Source organism: Lutra lutra, chromosome 11, assembly GCF_902655055.1.
Source record: "Lutra lutra chromosome 11, mLutLut1.2, whole genome shotgun sequence".
In the NCBI taxonomy this organism is placed as follows: domain Eukaryota; kingdom Metazoa; phylum Chordata; class Mammalia; order Carnivora; family Mustelidae; genus Lutra; species Lutra lutra.
Genome location: NC_062288.1, coordinates 41,266,239 through 41,271,920, shown reverse-complemented (window position 1 = coordinate 41,271,920; position 5,682 = coordinate 41,266,239). Strand labels below are relative to the sequence as shown.

General features: G+C 41.0%; 1 non-coding gene across 1 annotated transcript; it reads right to left on the bottom strand.

The window, feature by feature from the left end:
- Window positions 1–388: 388 nt before the first annotated feature.
- On the bottom strand, window positions 389–495 carry LOC125081501 (U6 spliceosomal RNA). Its single transcript, XR_007121706.1, has one exon. It is a non-coding gene; the product is annotated as a U6 spliceosomal RNA (small nuclear RNA).
- Window positions 496–5,682: the final 5,187 nt, after the last annotated feature.

Below are 5,682 nucleotides of genomic sequence, written 5' to 3'. Positions count from 1 at the left end.
AACCAAACTTCTCACCCGCTCCTTCCCTTCTGTGACCCCTACAAACACATAGGAACAGACTGAAATATCTCCTGTCCTTGTTTTCCTTGTTTGGTTTCATGGTCCAACCAATCCAATCTCCAGACTAGAAATATCTTTGTCTTTTACTGCTTCTCTACCTTCCTACATTCAATTGATCTCCAGGCCCCTCAGGAGGTACTTCACAGGTGCTCTCCCCAAAAGGAAGACCACTTGCTGGAGCTTGGGAGCCACTCCAGCCTGCATTAGGATCACCTGAAGGGCTCTTTTCTTATTCTAGATCTTGGAACCCCATAGCAATTTGGGGAATTAAACAAACAAACAAACAAACCAGAATTAAAACAACATATACTCTTTTTTTTTTTTTTTTTAAATAATGGAACGCTTCACGAATTTGCGTGTCATCCTTGCACAGGGGTCATGCTAATCTTCTCTGTATTGTTCCAATTTTAGTATATGTGCTGCCGAAGCGAGAACTGAAACAACATATACTCTTGAGTCTAGCTTCTTTCCCTCAGTGTTATAGGAGATTCATCCATATCATTGCAGAGTTGTGATTTGTCCATTCTAATTGCTATATAGTATTTCATTCTGCAAATAAACCGTAATTTCTTTATCCACTGTACTATTGATGGGCATCTAGATGGTTAACAACTGAGAACTTTTGTTCAACAAAAGCACTAATAGCATGAGATGTAAAGAAAAATATTCTCCCTCTATATACGTATATATATACATATATATATAAAACAAAGAACTTGTACCTTGAATATAATACATATATAGAACATATTAATAAGTTAAAAAAAGCAACTCAAGTAAAAAATACTTTGACAAAAGTATTATAGAAAAAAGTATGCAAATGACCAATAAATGTATGTTCAACTTCATTAGTGTTTCTGGATATGCAAATTAAAACAATCACTGAAATGGTTGAAATAGAAAGGACAGAATCCCAAGTGATAGTGAAGGTATGGGATAAAAGGGATTCTCAGACACTGTTGATGTGATTGCTAATTTGTATAACTGCTTTGGGAAGCTCTTTGAGAGTATCTACAAAAGCCCTTTGAGAGTGTCTACAAAGGCTGATCACATGCATATCCTATGGTTAGCAACTCTATTCTCTGATCTATATACTCCATAGAATATATATATTCTATTCATTCATATATTCTATTCATATATATATATATATATATATATATGCCCCAAAAGACATTTGGGGCATGTTCTTAGCAGCACATTTGTTATGGCCCCAAAGAACTTTTTTTTTTTAAGATTTATTTATTTGACAGAGAAAGAGAGAAGAGAGAATATGCACAAGTGGGGGTGGGGCAGAGGGAGAGAATCTTCAAGCAGACTCCCTGCTGAGCACAGAGCTCCCCAAGGCCAATGAGATCATGACCTGAACCAAAACCAAGAGTTGGACACTTAGTCGACTGAGCCACCCATCTTTCTTTCTTTCTTTTATAGGTGATTTTGAGTATCGGTCAGGGTTGAGAACAATACCAAATTCACTTCTGATTTAGAATTTCAATTTAAACTTTCTTTTTACGTACTGATTTAATAGGAAAATCGTAAGTCATTACCTTTCTCCTTTTCAAGATATAAGGTTAAATGATGAAAATGGCCAAAAATTATTTACTTATGAAATACTTATTTTTTAATTATTTGTTGAAATACTAAATATTTTAAAGAATTTTTTTCTTATGTGGTAGAATCTCAAGAGGTCTTTGGCACTGATGGTAGGATCTAATTTGGAAAGAGATTAAAGTCAGGAAAAAGTAATAGTAATCCTTTAGTGATAAGTTTGTACTGTAATATGATACAACTTGGTCATCATTTGAATCCTGAAATAAAAAAAGGAGAGTGAAAACCATTTCCCCTCCCAGGGAAGCCACCTATTCCTCAGGCAACATCACCAAGGCAACCATCTTTGTAAGTCAGTCTATCACTGGGGAGGCCCTGAATGATAGCCAGGCTCTCTGCTGGGTGTTAATTGCCCCAACCCTCATGATAGCCCTGGGGGTGTGTTCTTTTTTACTGCTATTTGACAAATGAAGGAGTTGTGGTATTAACATTTCATGGGGGAAGGGGTGGTGATTAGGAAAAAAGTCTAATAATTTTCCTAGGGAGGTGATAATTACTAAAAAGTTAAGAAACACTGCTCTAGATACGCATTAGAGAGAGGAGGGTACTATGATTAGGTTGTAACTTGTCACTGAAGATCTATTTTCCAATAGGACATGGCGAGCCTGAATTTTGCTTAATGTTACCTGAATGAAAGCCCTACTGTACCTTGGGGGAAAATACAGTGTTTCCCATTCAAATACTCTGGGCCTCTTCTTAGTGGGCAGTCATTCTATCCTTCTTTTGTCCACAAAAGCCTGTCCTGAAGGTCCTTGTTGGGAAGTTCTGAGCAGGCTGACTATGGAGTTATTACTGGGTCCAGGAGGCTGCGAAACCAGAGGACTGGTAGAGGGTGAAAAAATACAACTGCAGGTAATTATGAGCAAGGCAGTTGGATAGAGGGGAGCAATGATTTACCCTCCTAGGCTCTGACCATGCAGAGCCGGGTCCTCAGAAGGCAGCATCAGCACCAGCTGGGAGCTTGTTGGAAACAAGCATCGCAGGCCCCACCCCAGCCCTAGGGGGTCAGAAGACTCCCGCGTGGTTTGTGTGCACATTAGAGTTTTGGGAAGCACAGCTGTAAACTGGTGGTTCTCACATTGGCTACACATTAGAATCACCTGAAGAGATTAAAAACTATTAAGACCCTCAGGCCCCACTCAGGACCACTTAGATTAGGCGCTTGTTCCAGCAGACTCTTGGGGGGAGTGTGTTTGATGCTGAATGACCTGATTTATGGTTTGAATGGATCACTCTGCTGCTGAAAGGATAGTCTGTGAGTGTGTGTATGTGTGTGTAATGGTGCAGGATCAGGCATGGAAGCAGGGAGATCTTCCAGTTTTGCTCTGTCAAGCAGAGCAAAACTGGATCAGTGTTGTTTTTACTCATACCTCTGGGCTTCCCTTCAAGGTAGGAAAAAGATCCCAATTGCATTTCATACGGTAAGGTCCACATCCTCCCTGGACTCTGGGCTTCACGGGAACATTGCAAGTAATCCACGTTTTAAGAAGGTCACCTGGCAGCAGCATTTCAAGAATAGATTCTCCAGGAACCATGGAGAAAGTAGAACGGTTGCTAAAGAGGCTTTCCGGGAGAGACATCATGGTGGCTTCATCTAGGATGGGGAGCGGAAGAGAGGTGGAAGAGACCAGAAGAGTCCCATTTGGACTGATTTTTTGAGTGCAGCTGCTGAGGGAATTGGATTTGGTAAGTGAAAGAAAGAGGATTGCTTGGCATTTTTAGTTTAAACAACATTCTTAAAAACCTGTTAATATGGTTAATTATAGTCTTTCTATATTTAATCCAGATCACCCTCTCTCTCTTGCAATTATATAATGCTTTGGATAATTAAACTCTCAGAGCTCTAGGAGTGTCTGAATACTGTTCTCACATCAATCTTCAATCTGTGTTGTGACTACCCAGATTTATTATGTATGTTGAATCCAAGCATAATGTTTAGTTTCAGTCCTCTCAAATGACTGCAAATTATGAGGTTGACTCACATTCTGCTTGTTGAAACTCAGCGGTCACAGTTCTTTTGGGAAAACCAGGGTTTCTCAACTGTAACACTCTTGATACTTTGGGTCACATAATTCTCTGTTGTGGGGGACTATTCTATACATTTTAGGATGTTTAGTAGCATTCCCTGGCCTCTGCTCATTAGATGTCAGAAGGACTTTCCCAGTTGTGACCAAGCAAAATGTCTCCAGACATAAACAATTATTCTCCGGAGGGTAAGATTGCCCCAGGTTGAAGGCCACTCAACCAGGGCTGCAAGGAAGACTTAGACTGTAAATTTTTGGTTTTCTAGTAGGAATGTACTTCAAGAAGAATCTGTTGTCCTTTCGTTCAAGGGGCTTTGCATCTTTGAACTGGCTTAAATCTGGCAATTGGCTGAGGGTCCACAATTCTTTATTGTTAAATAGGTCTAGTGGTGAAAAGACCACACTGCTTATACTAATCGAGTGAGATATTAGTAGGGTGATCATTTATTTCAGTCCTAGGGACATCGTGATCAACTATTGAATGTCAAAGGTTTCTATGGGTCTGACTTTTGTGTTGCCTTTCAGCTGTGTTGCCCATTATGGTAACAACATCTTCATCTTTTGTGATTAAATGCCGCCAAGTGATTCCTGCTAGCCCATGATCTCATCATCCCCATCGGAATCATGGACCCCTGCTTGATGGCAGCATTTCTTCCTCTTATTTGTAATCTTTAGACAATAGCCACCACAGAGCTCTTTACAGATGCTAGCCTTCTTTCCCCAATGTATTTCTCAAAGCCTTAGTAAAAGGTGTATCCTCTGGACCATTCTGAGGAACGTGGAGAGTATTAGATAACATACTTAAGCATACCATTTTCCCTAAGCCTTGGGATCCTTTCATCAGTGTACTGAGAGGGTTATGAAACTTCAAATCCATTTAGTGCAAAGTGTCTTTAACTCCAGGGTTCAGTAACCAACCAACCAAACTTTCAAAGCCATTCACAGCCTGGAGAGCCAACACACTGATTCCAGAAACCCTGCTTAGTGCACCTAAGATCAACTGATTTCAGAGGTCCAACATTATGTGTCTTCTTCTCTGATCCAGTACAACTTAGGATCAATTCTCATGCACCTTACTAAGGTTCTGTCAATATAAATCGACAAATCTTGTGCATGTGTGTGTGTGTGTGTGTGTGTGTGTGTGTTGACCTCCTTAGGAGTCCTGCTTTATAGCTTCCCTCCTGGGGCCCACTGGGACTTGAGTCTGGTTATAGGTATAGAAATAATGAGAGGCATGAGGGTAGCTCCCGAGTAAGACTGGTGGTTTCCTGCAAGGCAATTACTTTAGAAGATGATATGATGGGTTCTTCAGGCTGGGGAAGACTACACTCTTCAGACAGAGGTGAAGGGCTGCTTCTGCTGGCAAAGGAGGATCAGCAGAACTTCAGGGTTCAAGGTTCCCAGCTTTATTGAAATCTGCTCATATGTTCCCATCCCAAATCTCACATCACTCTTTGGGCATTGTGACTCCCTTACTAAGTCAAGATTTTTTTTTTTTTTTTCAAAGATTCTACCCATTTATTTGAGAGACAGAGATCACAAGTAGGCAGAGAGGCAGGCAGAGAGAGGAGGAAGCAGGCTCCCCATGGAGCAGAGAGCCCGATGTGGGGCTCGATCCCAGGACCCTGGGATCCTGACCTGAGCCGAAGGCAGAAGCCTTAAACCACTGAGTCACGCAGGCGCCCTCCAAGTCAAGATTAATGTGGAGGCCCCATCCTCAGGAATCTGACCCACCTTTTGCTTGTTAAAGCTCCTTCCTCCTGTGACTGCCAGATCATCCTCTTTTTTTCTGATGGATTTCTTTCCTTCTCTGCCTTTTTTGCCTGCCTTTCTTTTAGTTCTTCTCTAACATTGCATCCCCAGGGCACCACCTTTTATTTTTTTCTTTTGCTCTTTGAGAATGAGAAGTTCCACTATCTCAGGGACTGGGACCAATACTGATTGTTTGCATCTGTATAATAGTACCTGGTATTTTTTGAATAACTACCAC